The 15,710-nt window shown below is 43.0% G+C and overlaps 1 protein-coding gene and 1 long non-coding RNA gene across 3 annotated transcripts in view; one reads left to right on the forward strand and one right to left on the reverse strand.

Annotated features, from left to right (window-relative positions):
- Window positions 1–15,710, forward strand: part of FRMD4A (FERM domain containing 4A) — a 386,235-nt gene that overhangs the window by 11,557 nt on the left and 358,968 nt on the right. The window lies entirely within an intron of this gene.
- The window catches only part of LOC119149417, a 28,636-nt gene that overhangs the window by 1,082 nt on the left and 11,844 nt on the right, over window positions 1–15,710 (reverse strand). The gene's annotated exons all lie outside the window — the stretch shown is intronic.

Raw genomic sequence — 15,710 nt, forward strand, 5'->3', positions numbered from 1 at the left:
GGGGAAAATTGTCCGTAATATTTCGGATGTACAATTAAAGTGCCATCTGCCTCTGTGATGCAGCAGATGCATAATTGATATTCACTGCTGATTTGCCACTTGATTTTCTGCAGACACTGAATGCTGGAATTGTTTATACGGTATGATCCTAAATACCCATGTGAGAACTTTCCTCCTCACATGTTCCCTACCAGAAGTATCACCCCCATCCCTGATACTCAAAATAATGGAGTCATTAAAAGGTAATTTATGGTTAGCTAAGGCAAAACCCTACAGGAATACAGTGAGGAAGTATGAAACAAGTTTTCAAAATGAGTGGCTTATTCCTGTAGAATCCTGGTTTAATATAGGAAAGCTTGTTGGGAAAATGGAAAATGCTGATCCCAAATCTGATTACCTTTGTGCACTGATTTAAATGTAGGATGTAGCTAGGATTAAAGGAAAAGAGGTGGATTTAATTTTTTCTCCTTTTTTTTCAGAGATGGGAACCTTCTTCAGGGGAAAAAATTTATGTAGAGTGAAACCCAAAGGTCAACAGCAACATCAAAGGAACAATTTTCTCTAGGGCAAAGACTATTTAAACAAAAAACGGAGGCAGAAACCACAGCAGTAAATTCTGAACAGATGGGAAAACAGAGATGTGCTACTTTTTTGTTTTGTTTTGGTTTTTTGTTGTTGGTTTGGTTTTTTTTGTTCCTCCCAGTGTCATTACTTTCAGGAAATGCAATCACTAAAATCGTGGTCAATCAGCAGGTGTTAATTTTACCCTGTGACTAGCTTCTAAGATTCTCCTTCTGAGAATATTCTAGACCTAAATCTGCTCATGCAGAAATAAAAGCAAATATGATCAGTAACTTCAATGGCAGGGGTTAGTGGCTCTATGTTATATTACTGCCCCTCTTTTTGGCAGCAGTGGCTTTTTAGCATATTAGTTAAAGTCACTATGAGGCAGCAGTGATTGTCCAGGGCTTTGCATTTGGCTTTGAAGGAAAGAAAAATTGGCGATACAGAATCTGAACCTGGCTTTGCTGCAAGTGACATTTTGGGTCATCATTTCTTAAGCCAGCACCTGGCTCGCAGGAAAAGTCAGCTCTCTGGGCACTCAGAGAAACCAAGTTCCATTTTGTTGCAGCCTGTTCCCTTTCTGCAAGCCGTTGCCTGTACATGGCATCCAGCACAATGGAAAAGGAACCCCTGGGTCTAACCAAGGCTGAACACTTGCTGTCATATTTCAGTGTAGCTAACGGTAATAGCTTAATCATATGTAAAGGGCATCATGGCTGATAGTTACAGCATGGAACTCAGGTGGCAGCATAAGCAAAGAACCAAGTGAGGGGCTAAGGATGCTGCAGAAGGAAAACACAGGAGATGCTGGGGAGTGTCTGGGAAAGGGGAGATGGGGTCAAACCGGAGGAACTGGGGTGCAGTGCACTGCAGATCAGCCTGCTTCTGCTCAGGTTTTCTTTCAGATCTCTATTGCTGTCTGAAGAAACTCACCAAGTTAAAGACAAACAGAGGGACAATGCAGGAGAAACTGTAAATCTGACTATGTTAATGCTGTTAAACTTTGAAGCAGGGAGAGGAATTGCTTTTCTCTGCAAGACATTTAGTCACAGCCATGCTAGGTGCTCTGTAATAAATGCACACAGAAATCCAGCTACAGCACAACGTATGGTTAATTTGACCCATGTAACTTCTTGTTGAGGTCTAGTTGGGCTCTAACGTGGAGAGATGACAAGATCTGAAGAAATTTCACACTGTTGCTTATGTGTGCTTGTGGATTTTATTTTATTGCATTATATTTTATTCCATTTTATTTTTCTTATTTTCACTGTCTTTCTCTGATTCATGTAACAAGCTTTTGGCTATGCTTGTTGCAGAAAGATTCATCTTCAAGTTTGGTTTATGCTTATGGAGAAGGTGATGCATGAAAGGGACAGTTGCAGTCTCACAGCACATGTAGTGCAGTGCTCGAGCTGAGCCTGGAGCGTGTTGGGAAGCACACAAGAAATTAGGAGACAGCTTGATAGAGAAGGATAGGCAGAGAGGACTGGACTGTGATTAAAGGGAGCTGGAAACTCACACAGATATGGGGGCAGCATAAAGCTGGGATCCCAGGTCTTGCGGTCTTGCGAGGAGCAGGCTGAGCATTTCCCTGTGACACACATCTGCTGACTCAGCACCATCGCTGTCTCGCTGCTACTCCCTTGGCTGAAACATGGCTTATTCTCTCAATTGCACTGTACTACAGATAAATAAATCAGCTATAGAGAAAATGGCCTTGAATGTTACTGACTGTCTGAAGTGTTAACACAAAGTGTCAACAAAATGAGTTTTCTATTGCTGTTTAATTCACATGCTTAAAAATAGAACTCCAATGACATATAAACTTTCATTCAAATAAAAAGGTGAAAAATAGTCTTCATTTGATACTTATCACCTTTGCAGTTCCTAAAAATGACTTGAATAGCACACCCAGGTCCTTCAGCAAAGACAATCCCAGGAATGGCTTTGCCTTTTCCCATGGGAGGAGCAGTCCCCACCACCTCCCCCAGACACTTCCCTATGTGCAGTGCGTGGACCTTGTGTCCCCCCACAGTTTGCAGGGGTTTTGTTTGGGCATGATGAGGACAGTTAGCAGATCCTCTGGTGTTAACCAGCCAAGTGGCTTCTGCTAAAGTTGTATCCCAGTGCTTCCATGCCCCTTTGTCCAACACTGTCAACACAGCCTTTAACAGTCCATTACAACTCTCAATCTTTCCAGAGGCCTGTGGGTGACAGGGGACGTGTTACACCCGCTCAATGCCGTGTTTCTTTGACCAGGAGTTTATGAGGTTATTTCAGAAATGAGTCCCACTGCCCAATTCAATTATTTCTGGGGTACTAGTTTTTGCCTTTCACAAAATTTTACTTTCAAGGCCTAAGATGGTGTTTCGGCAGTGACATGGTTTACAAGGGTATGTTTCTCGCCAACCTGTAGTTGCTTCCACCATGGTGAGTATGTAGCACTTGCCCTGGCATGTTCATGGCAGTGGTCCCACACTGTCATTTTGCCAGGCCTTGCCATATAAAAAAGCCAGCCACCACCTTCTATTTCAGGGAGATTTTTTTCATGTGGCTTGCTTGATTGCAGCATGTTTCACATCTCTGAGTGACCTGTGTGATGGCCTCCATGGTCAGGTCCACCCCTTGATCACGAGCCCATCTGTATGTTGCATCTCTCCCTGGATGTCCCAATGTTTCATGGGCCCATTGAGCTACAAACAGCTCACCCTTACACTCCCAGTCCAGGTCCACCTGAGGTACTTCAATTTTGGCAGACTTGTCTACCTGTTCATTGTTTTGATCTTCAGTGGTGCAGCTTTTGGACATGTGAGCATCTACATTATGTACCTTTAGAGTCATGTTTTCTACCCAGGCAGCAATGTCCTGCCCGAATGCAGCAGCCCAGATGGGTTTACCCCTATGCTGCCAACTGGTCTTCTTCCACTGCTGTAGCCACCCCCATAGGGCATTAGCCACCACCCAGGAGTCAGAATAGAGATAAAGTACTGGCCACTTTTCTTGTTCAGCAGTCTCTAGAGCTAGTTAGATGGCTTTCACTTCTGCAAATTGACTTGATGCACATTCTCCTTCAGTAGCCTCAACAGCTTGTCATGTGGGACTCCACACAGCAGCTCTCCACTGGCGATGGTTTCTTACCACATGACAGGACCTATAGTAAGCAAAGCATAACACCTTTCATCTTCTCATAACTCATTATATGGTGTGCCTCTTGGGCATGGACCACCTCCTCAGGCAATGTTCCAGAATTCCTGCCTTCTGGCCAGTCTGTGATCTCTTCCAGGATTCCTGGGCAGCTGGGTTTCCCCAGCTGGGTTTTCTGTGTGGTCAATGTTACCCACTCACTCCATGTAGTGTTGGTTGTGTGATGTGTAGAGGGGATGTTTCCTTTGAACATCCAGTGTAGCATGGGCAATCATGGTGCCAAGAGGAGATATGCTTCTGTGCCAACAGCTTCTGAAGTGGCTCAGACCCCCTCATGTGCTGCTAGTATCTCTTTTTCAGTTGAGGTGCAGTGGGCTTCTGATCCTCTACACCCCTGGCTCCAAATGGTCAGTCTCGGGTTTCTCCCGATGTTTTTGCCAGAGGCTCCAGATGATCACACTCCCCAGCTGAAGTGTCAAGCACATTTTGCACAGCTGGTCCTGTCCAGACAGGTCTGAGAGCTACCGCACAAGCTGTTTTCTGTTTGATATGCTTGAAGTTGTCTTGTTGCTCAAGGTCCCACTCAAAATAGGTCTTCTTTTGGGTTACCCAATAGAGAGGGCTCCCAAGCTGACTGTAACCTGGTATATGCATTCTCCAGAACCCCACAAGGACTAGGAAACCTTGTGTTTCCTTCTTGTTAGCTGGTAGAGACACAGTTGCTATCTTGTTGGCCAGAAGATAGGCTCATGGTGATGTCCATCCTGCCATTCTATTTCCAAGAACTGAATCTCCTGTGCAGGTCCCTTGACCTTGCTTTTTTTATGGGCAAACCAACTTTCAGAAGAATTTGAATTACTCTTCCTCACCTCTCAAACACTTCTGCCTTCTTGCCCCTAAGGACAAGTTCAGCAAAAAGCTTTGCCTTCTGGATCCTTCCTTTCCTTGTGGTCCTGGCAGGAGAGGGCAGTGTGTTCTCAAATGCTTAAATATGGATCCCTCATGAGAGCTCATGTTTCTGCAGGCTTAGGAGGGCCAATAATGGAGATTTCCCTCTTCAGAGGCAAAACCTCCATGGAAAACAAAGCAATGTGCTTGGGGGTGCTAGAATGGCTAATGGCACCTGCTAGCAATTCAGATCGCAGCTACCTCATAGCAGCTCTGGTGACACCTCATTCCTCTGAAGGCATCACCTGCAGGTGACAATGTACATTCATCAGGAGCCGTTAAAGTTGTTCTGGCCCTCTGCAGCACTGCTCAGTTTGTTAGCAAACTACAGCTTGTGATTTGCTTTGGATCTCCAAAAATATTTGAGCAATCCTAGGGGACTAGTCCCTCGTTCCTCCAGATGGTGGGCTGGAAGTTCCTCCCAGTGGGAAGAAACAAGTTTTCTCTCCTGCATGTCTCTTCCACTACAGCTTTATTAGATTCATTTCTGGTTCTGCCAGTCTAAATAAGGTAGCAGCTTCCCCTCAGAGAAGTGTTCAAAGCTTCACATAAAGTGTCTTAATTTTTATCGTGTAGTGCTGTACGTGGCAACTATGAGCTGCAGCATTTACAAAAACATCACAGCATGAGAAACCACACTGAGGGCTTCCAGAGCACAACATCGGGGGGTGTGGGGGGTGTGGGGGGTGGGGAGGGTGTGTGTGTGTCTGCTGTGATTAGAAAAAGCATTATGCTATTGCCAGAATCAAATTGTCTGAAGATGTCTTGGTAAGCAGCAAGTAAGCTGTACTGAGTACTAATTAGGGAGTACAAGAGAGGTAACATTACATCTTCAAATTGCTCTTTGGGTTACGCTGGGTTTTGTTAAAATTCTCATCTAAAACCTAATGCAAATTTTCTCATGATATAGGCCACTACTGAAAAAAAATATAAATTTGGTTCTACACATAAATATTATGTTGCCCAGCTTTGGGGAATGTTTCCATCAGAAATTTCCCTTAGAAGTGTGAGGGGCTTTGCTGGGAAGCAGAAATTGATGGCTTTCTTGTCCTAGGAGCTCTCTGTCTTTCTAAAAATAATCTTTTCTAGCTGTGGGGAAAAAAGCCTTCACAGGACAGAAGTCAAGATAACTGCAGCTGAAAATTAAGCTTGCAGGGAATATGGGATGGCATCCTGTGGAGCGACCTGTGCTGTTGAAGGGATCAGGCCATGCTAGGTACCTGCATCCCAGCTGAGATGCAGTAGCTGGCTGTGGGGATGCTCCCCTCCTTCTCTTTGTACTTCTCCTTGACAGTCTGAGTGAATTGATTTTCCTTTGCTTCGCAGCAGATAAAATTTAACTCCAGGGTGTCAGCTGGGGAACTGTAACCTCAGTGGCTTCCACTGTAACAGTTGAGGTGGTGTTATCATTCCCAATAGGGAATAATGCAATAGCACTACTCATGCAACCTTCTAAGAAAACAGAAATGTCATGTTTTGAAGGTCTGTCTGGTTTTTTTTAGCACACGATGGGGCACCCCTGGCAGAGGTAAGAGGATTGACTTCCTTTTCCCCTTAAAACCAGGAGTCAGCCTCCTGTTAGGAATTCACTGCCTTGTTCCTTCCCACATCCCAATGATAGCTGGGATCATCTAAAACTTATTCGCTTGCTCACAGTCATACATCTATAGGCTACCTCCCTGCTATTGTGTTTGCATTAGCATGACACTCAGATTTTCATTGGAGGCAGAAGCTTATTTTAACAGCAGCTTTGCAAATGTGGTGAAAAAATTTAATATTTCCTTTTCATCCTTGAGTCCTAATCTTCTAGATCATTGTAAATTGGACATTTGTCTCCCTTGGCTGGCCAGGATGACTGCATCCTTTCTAAGTTTTCGTCTGGAGAAATTTATAGTAAGATTTAAATATAAAGTGAGTGGTCCCCTTTAAAGTTACATATGCTAAAGGAATGTGACTTATGAATCCTGTTAACAGTAGCGGCTGCTTGGGAATGTCAAGCACTTTGTCAAATCAAGATTTTGCTGTAACACATCTTGCACTAAAAGGGTTGCTATAAATTTTGTACTGTGCCAAACATTTGTATGTACCTCCAGTATGTGGGCTGTGTTTGATGCTTATAGAAGTCGAGTGTGTTTTGCTTTTGTTGCTGACTACTGGAGGAACATGTGCATATGTTTGTGTAGCTGAACAGAATTAAAACTCATCTGGACTGGAGTGTTAACAACAGAGAATGCTGCTGCCTGCAGTAAAACCAGGAGATAATATTAAACTGCAAATAAACCATCCACCTTCTGTTGGGAAGACCAGTTTTATTTTCATAATTTCCAGTGGCCAACACAAGTAGCATCTTCTGGATAGAGCAGATTCAGTGGAGAGTAGAAATTTACTTTAAAATCGCCTCTATGAAATATTCATATAAAAAATTGCTTCATGCAGTGAATATTTGAACAATTAAGAGTCTGTTCACTGTCGCTTTCTGGCCTTGGGCTAAGCTAGGGGGCTGGCTTGAGGATGGTGGTGTTTGTAGCCTGCCAGCTGACTGGTACCTATGGGATCATACTGGAACAGACGGGAAGACCAGCAAGCCTAGAGGACTGTCATGGGTTAGCCCCAGCCAGCAGCTCAGCCCCACACAGCTACTCGCTTGCTCCCTACCCCCAGTGGGATGGGGGAGAGAATCGGAAGGGTAAAAGTAAGAAAAACTCATGGGTTGAGATACAGTTTAATAACAAAAATAAAATAAAATAAATAAAAATACTAAATTGTAATGAAAAGGAAAATAACAAGAGAGAAATAAACCCCAAGAAAAATAAGTGATGCAAATAAAAAAAAATTGCTCACTACCAACTGACTGATGCCCAGCCTGTTACTGAGCAGCAACCCCCAGCCACTTTTCCCCCCAGTTTATATACTGGGCATGACGTCATATGATATGGAATATCCCTTTGGCCAGTTTGGGTCAGCTGTCCTGGCTGTGTCCCCTCCCAGCCTCTTGTGCCCCTCCAGCCTTATCTCTGGCAGGGCTTCAGAAGCTGACAAGTCCTTGAGTTAGTGTAAGTAAGCACTGCTCAGCAACAACATAAAACATCAGTGTGTTATCATTGTTCTCATCCTAAATCCAAAACACAGCACCGCACCAGCCAGTTGGAAGAAAATTCACTCTATCCCAGCTGAAAGCAAGACAAGACAAAGCAGCAGCTGATAAGTCCCCTGCATCCAGGCACCAAGGAGTTTCTTGCATTTCGGTGTAGCTTACACACAGGACTGCACAAGTCCAAGCTCCACCAGGAAGCCTGGCTCTTCTCTGCTGCCCTGCTTGATGGTGGCAAGGGATGGTTATGGGGACCAAAGAGCCACCAGTGCCTGAGCAATGGCCAGGAAAGATGTCTTTGTGAGCCCGAAGGGATCTGAATAGCAGGGTGAAGTGTGGTCATGGGTCCAAATATTGCAGCAAATATATTCAGACCTTCTTGCATGAGGATGGGTTGTCACAGCTTCCCAAGTCTCTCTTGAGAAGGGGACGTGGTACTGCCATGGCTGGGGGCAGGCATGTCTTCAGATCACGTATTGACCACAATGTCATGTTTTTAAGCAACATTGGCAATTTTAAATGAAAATAAAACACCAACAAAACAAAACTAACCCCCAACAAACAAACAAACAAACAAACAAACAAATGGTTTGGGGATTCTTTGGGGGAAGCCTGTCCCCTAAAACCCACCCACTTTTCTTCCTGAAATGAAAATAATGGAAAAATAGTATTTTCAACTTTGCATGCTTCACCAGCAAAATTCTGCCTGTGCAAATTCCTGGTGCTCTTGAGCTCTTTTGTGGGTTTACTCTCTTTGAAAAAATATCTTTGTCTTAATATCATACTTATTGTTTGACCCCTGAAGGGATTAGGGCTTCTGCAAGGGGTGGGAGCAGCAGAGTGATCTTGGGCTCAGCCTGTCCCTTGGCACCTTTCTGAGTTGGGACATGAGTGTGCGCTGAAGTGGTCTGCTAGCAGGTTGGGTTTGGATGTTGTCTCAAACTACCTCTCTAATGATGAGGCCATTTCACAGTGAATCAGTGAGGTGGCTGCTCTTGTGGCTAGATCTGAAAGAGGTTTTAAAACTAAGTCCCCAACATGGCTTTAAAAAAATACGAGGGGAAGCAGGGGGCTGCAATTTTGCCTTCTTACTCGCTTTTCTTAGGAGGGCTAAAGGGTTGTGTTTCTTTTGGGTTGCCCGTTTAAATCCTGCTGAATCAGGACAGAAAATTACTGAACGCATGAGAGGAGTGCAGCAATCATTTGGGGTCAGTGAACTATAGATTGCAATATTCGGCAGAGTTATTGCACTTGCCTGTGAGCCACAGCCGAGTCCCTGCTCTGCCCGCCGGCAGCCGTGGGAGAGGAGGGGAAGGCTGCTCTGCATTTCGTGCACTTGGCCTTTTCCATTGTGCCCCCTGAGTTATCAGCCCTTCCTACCTGCTGAAGCCTTTCACACAGCATTATTGATTATTTTTAATTAAAGGGATCAGAGTTATATTCCCCGGTTGTCAGTTTGGTTTGTGTTACTCTGTTGATTATCGTGACTCACTGAGATGATGAAAATAGCCATCATGGTCATGCAGTTTAGAGGCAGAAAACCTGACTAGCCAAGGTAACTAGTTTTGTTTGACTTGGCGTTCGATTTTTTTTGCCTCCCTGGCTCTGCCTGTATTGTAAGAGGTATTTCACTGTTGCTTCCCTGAGGCAATCTACCAATAATTCAATGGCAGCTGCCTGTTCTTATTCCTTGGTTTCTAAGCCTCTGGATACTAGACTTGAATTTTGAGGACTTGTTTTCAAGCACTGGCATACATTTTCTGTATGCCTGTGGGCAGTCTCCTTCACTTCTCGGTCTCTTCTGGTTTTGTAAATGGGCTCAGTGCCCTTTTTGCAGGACCACTTTATGCATCTCCAGTGTGTGAGGTATTTTTGCAGTCCACTAATCCAATGATGAGAGAGAGGAGAAACATAACAGGTAGCTGACCTATGCACAAAGATGAACATACACCGAAAAAGGGGGATCTTGCTGGAGTGGATTCAAACTCTGCCTCCTCACCAAGGGAGACTGGTGTGAGCAGAGGTTCATGCCACAATGGGCAAGCCCTAGGCTGCTGTTGGCCATGCTAGATATGACTCCTAGCTCCCTAAAACCATTTAGTTAGCTGAAATAGACAATCTCACCATTGCTACCATGACTCAAGATATAACAGCAATGGGAACTTTCAAAGTAAACTTTATGACCAAACTCTGCCAGCCTGCTTACTGATGACATGCAAATTACAGAAGTTCAAACATTCACATTCAATGCTTATAGCTGTGTCTTTGATTGCTAATGATGTTGATTCACAAAGAAAAAGCTTTCTAAAATAGACTATTTCATGTACCACACCAAAAGCAAATGAAAGGATGTTGCATATAGCATTTTTTTGGGTCATGTTAAGCCCTGTCTAAACACCTCAGGACTCATAAATTAGGGGGAAATAAAATGTGAATTACCAACTAATGAGCTAGTCTTTAATTTTTAAACAGAATTGTAACTTGAACAACAAACATGCACATTTAGCTGTGAACTTCTGCCCTTAATTTTACTATGCAGTTGTCAGAGTTCTTTATTATTTATTCATGTTACAAGATCAGCACAAGCATTTTACACCTCCTAAAATGCTCATACTAGCAGCAGGTTGTCCACCTATAAACTTCTGATGTGAACTACCTTTGCTGCCCATCCTCGCAATCAGAGACTGTTTGAAGGTGAAAGACAAGATGCCAAGCCCCTAACATAGAAAAAGGCCCTTATAACCTGATACAAGAAAAAATGAAAGTGATTTTTTTTTTTTGAACTGCATTTTCAGACAGGCTTTCATCAAATATTCCAGCAGCCATTTTCTGTTTTTCTGCTGATTGTGAAGATGCCGAGTACTGGTGAAAGATAAGTAAGAATTCCTTTTTGTTCTGGGCTTAAATAGCAGCCTAATACTTTAGAAAAATCTGATCATCAGTGGCCTCGTTGGTCTACAAGAGTGAATGAAATTGCTTGGCTGGTTCAGAGTCTGGGCTATGAACATCACTTGACCCTGAGTAAGGAAATCGTGCACAGGGTTGAATTCAGCTGGTCTGATCATCTGCTCTCCAGTGAAAGCCAAAGAAGGAAAATGGGTATGTCTGGGACACTGACCTGTTTTGGAGAAATTAGATGTTTGAAACTGGACAGACTGTGACTTTGAAGTATCCATTTTCCTTTTATTTACCATAAACGGAATATAAGGGACTGGGTTAAAGCTAAAGGAGGGGAATCTGTCCTTGGTGAACTCTGGGTGCAGTCCCTGACATCTTCTTACATACTTTTGTAGAGGTGTGATGCCATAGAAGAAGCAAACTGCATCACTTGGAGCACTCTCTCAGTTCTAAACACTTATTCCTGGAGTACAAGGCTCAACACCAGTATAGCAATGCAGTTTGACCTTATGAGTAGTTTAGGCAGTAGACTTTTTAACCAATAATTCCATACTTACATTATCTGTCTAAAATACGCTTTCAGGCTTCAGCGTATCTCTGGTTTACAAGGAACCTGGCTAGCCTGATGCATGGGTATATGTATAAAAAGATGATGGCCCAATGGATAATTAAAAAAAGAAGAAACATCACTGAAATAAATGTGCATTTTAAAAAGCAGAGAGAAATATCTGATCTTGAAGCCCAATAAGAAGACTGATGAGCAGATCTTGATGAGTCAGCTAGGTCCTATTTGCCAAACTATTTGAAGTTTATATTATCAGGCAAACAGAGGAAAGGTTTATCCCCACATATTCTTCTTTGGAGTCTCTACAAACAATATGCTACAGCTGAAATAAAATTATGACAGTTGGGACTATAAGTACTGATGCTATTATTTGAGAAATGCAACTACATCAGTTTTCTGCTGTGTACCATATAGAATTTTGTTTGGAAATTTAAAGCCATTTTGCTCTTCATAATGTTGCCTTTGTCTTTTATAACACTTTCAATCTCTTCATAATACTATATTTTGCTGTGAAGAGGCTAAAACCCAGCAACAATTAATATTAATAAATGTAAACTGGACCAGGAAACTTGCTGTGGCAGACAGCCAAGTTATAAAATATTGTTTGCTTTGACTCTTAGACAATGCTGCTGAGAAAGGTACTATATAAACTGTTTTTCCAGATAAAATTAAATAGTTATCTGGGTGTCTGCAGATAGAAAATACTATCAGGATTGACTTGGTTCTTGGGAGTTTTTATTTTTAAATCTACCTTGACAAATATGAAATAGAGAAATAACACCAGAAATGTAAACAAGGAATGCAGAACAGCATTTCTTCAGTGGTTTTAAGCAAGACCCTCATACATAACTCCCAAAGGAGGTGATATTCACAGGCAACCTTAGCTAGTGACAGTCAGCAAGATGCTCCATTGTTCCATAGGAAAGTTGCTGCTGTTGTGGCAAATTACAGCTTTTCTGTAACAGAGTAAAAGGTTTACCCCATTTGGGAGCAATTGGCTTGACATGCTAAGATGCTTAGGACTTCACACTGTGTTCCTTCTCACATTGTCTTGGCAGAAGGACCTCATTCAGATTTGTAGGTCAACATGCCAGTGGCCCTGGATGTGCACAAGTGAGGGTAGCTGCCAGCCTACTAAAGATGCACTTGAGGTGCAGGAACTATAATGTATGGATTGATTTGAACACTTTGTTTTTGTAGGCAAAAAAATTCTTTGGCAACTTGGACACTCCTCTGATTTGCACTAAATTTAATGTTGTTTAAAGACAGTGTAAACAGCTGGGGAAAAATAAATGACTGCATGTTAAACTAACCTCAAAAAAACCCTGCATCTGCAGAATATTAAAATCTGAAGAAAATTGAAAAATCGCTTGTCAGAGATCATTTAAAGTCACTGAGGATGGGATCCATGTCCCCTAAGAGGCAACTCACAGATTCAGCTGCTCCGTCAGGATGCCTATACATGCAGTACAGGTTTATGTTATTGCCATTAGTGGAGACCTAGCCAGTGGAGCTGAGAGATGGTCTGAAGAGGCATCTGCTTTAGGTACAACTGAATCCCCACTTAAGGTATTCATTAATGTGTAATGGGTGTGATTCAGCGACTTAGCCATAGGCATCCAGATCCACTTCACATGCCTTAAGATATCCAAGGTTTCCATCCACTTGTGTCTGCTGGATGCGACCCAGGACCAGAAGGATACCTCCAGACCTCTGGAGTAGCAGCTGGTGGCAGGGCAAAATCCCAAAAGGCAGCTCAAATGGACCTATGCTCCTGTGGGGGGGGCACCTGGGCTGTGTTCAGAGGGTTATTGTGTGGTGAAAGGAGAACTGAGAAACTTCAGGCTCGCTCTTAACCATAAACCATAGGTGCTGAGGACATTGTCTAAGGTGTGAGTTTGCTGGCTCTAATTTGCATTTGTCTAGGCATTGATGGTTCTACAGGTGCAATTTCTGTGTCAGCCTTGCCCTTCTGTCTGGGCTGAGGCTCAAGTCTGCATCCTGTGGTCCAGGGCAAGATACTAGACCCATTCTGACAGATGAGTATTGGTGCACGTCTCTGAATCCCTGTAGTAACTCGGGGCAAGATTGCATCCTGGTTCTGTGCATCCACATAGGGCAGGCGTGCCACAACTTAGTCTTGGAGAATACTTTCCTGATACTTTCTCATACTACTACGTATAGGAGTGAATGGGGTGGAGACTGCAGGGACAAAGGATGCAGTTTATAGCTAAGGGGAAAAGCAATGGTTAGAGTGATGTTTCTACAGCTTAGTTCCCCACTGAGCAGGGCAGCTGAATGCCAGCTCTTTCCTGGGGAGGATGGAAGGAGATCGTACCCAACAACACATCCCAGCCTCTGTGAACAAGTACAAGTGACCCTCACTGCCCTCTTTCCTGGCATTAACACATTGATAGCTGCGTGTTTATTAGCTTTGAAAACAGATGCTGTTAGTAACAAGAAAATCTGTGGGAGGAAAATGGTAGCAACAGACACACGCTTTAAAAATTGTGCTGAAACGTTCTAATGTCGTTGTACTTTTTTAATCATTTTTTCCTACCATCTCTGCCAATGCCACAAGTAGGACATAGCCACAACATTGTACCTCCAAGACACGGAATCTGTATTGCGTTGGTGTTAGCTACTAATAGGATTCCAGTACAAAGCACTTTAATCCATTGCTAAGTAAGTGACAGTGTAGTAATATGGTTAGAGGAAAGGACATGGCTAACATTGCTACTTCTGCTCTTCAAAGACTTAGTTTTATAATCCTTTGCAAAAGCCTTTGTTCAGGTTTCTGGAAGTAGTTTGTAACTGCCCACACACGCCTTTAAATATTGTCTTAAGCCCTACCGATGTATTTGCTGCAAAATTCAGTCTATAATTAGTTATGCTTTCAGCCTCTGAATCACCATATAATCGTATGTTGTGTTGGAGCTGTAACTATTATCTTTAATATTTCAGTAGGGTAATTGCAGTTTTAAAAAACAGTGAAGTTGTCACCAGCAGATCCGTAATTTTATCATCACTGCTAAAGCTTCTGAACTTGAATATGGCACCTGGTCAAGTATAACGTGTCAGCCTCATGTCTGAGTAGGAGATAATGCATACTTCCAGTCTCGTTCTAACCTCACAGGTTTCTGTGCTTGTGTGGGCATATATTGGCACACTGTCTGCTGATCATACTGGTGCTTCTGAGCTGGTGGATTTTTCTGAGTTTAAAGCCATATGTGCTTATGTAGTTGAGGTCTATTGTAGTTGAGGACTTAACGCTTTCCTCACCTCAATCTTATACTGGGTCATTCAATCTGGATAAGTTTATTCCTTTTCTGTACACAATGAATGAGACTTTAGTTGTTTGAAGCACTTGGTTGAGATGCATCTGAAATTTTTCAGTGCCTATAGAGTATAAATCTAATGAGCCTGGGATGCCTGTATAATAGAAATAGAGCTGTTCAAATACAGACTCTTGTCGATGCAGCCTAGGTTTGGCTAGGTGAGTTGCACCCTAAACTCCCATTGAGTAGACTTCAAATTGTCTCAGACAATTTGGTCAGAAGCTTAGACCTATGCTGTAGATGTGTAATCTTAGGTGACATAGATCCTGTCATTGATAAGATTACCAGACTGGAAGCTCTTTCTCCATTAACTCATTAAAAATGCACATACAGCACTCAGCACAGTAGTCCTTGTGTTCTGTTGAAAGAGGTCCTGCATGTTTCTCTTTTCCCATAATGGTATCCATACGACCTGTCTGGATGCCAAAGTCTCAGCCTAAAGGAGACTTTTAATTCTGCCCAAAAATATATTCAAAACTGAGGTCTTACACAGTGCTGCTGAATGGGACGGTGCTCAGCATCCTTACTGCAGCCCAGTGAGACTTACCCAAGTGTCTGAAGCATGTTGGATCCAAGCTGGGAAATGGAGATCTGGGGAAGCCACGTTGCTGAGGTGTTGCTTTCATTTTCTGATTTTTATGAACTGCTAAGCTGCAGGGAAGGTGTGTATGGCAAATGGGCAAAGAATTGGGTATCATTGTATAAAAAATGCAAGTGCTAGGACAGGCATGAATTACACCTGTTCTATTGCTCTGCCTGCAGTGCAGTGGGAAATTGGGACACACTGCACTAAGTAAAACACCGGTTTGTCTTGTTCCTTGTTCAGAGACCCTGGCAAGGCCACTGAGCCTGTGACAATGAACATCTCTTCTAAAACTCACAGCTGTGTCTCTGCATGGCCAGATCATGGACTCGCAACTCTTGCTTCTTTTCTGCAATATAAATAATGAACTATAAAGGCTGATGCTTTCACAAATGATTTAGAGACCTTATTCCCTTGACGCTCAAAGAAAACCAGGCTGTTGGATTGCTGTAGAGCTCATGAAAATGTTGTCCCTCTAATATTAGTGGGTTGTATTAAGTAAATATCCTGGAGGTGTTAGCCTTACAGTCAATGGAACTTTGGCTTCTAAATGTCTTTGCGAGTCCATTGAGACAGGCT

This window comes from Falco rusticolus, chromosome 5, assembly GCF_015220075.1.
Source record: "Falco rusticolus isolate bFalRus1 chromosome 5, bFalRus1.pri, whole genome shotgun sequence".
NCBI lineage: Eukaryota > Metazoa > Chordata > Aves > Falconiformes > Falconidae > Falco > Falco rusticolus.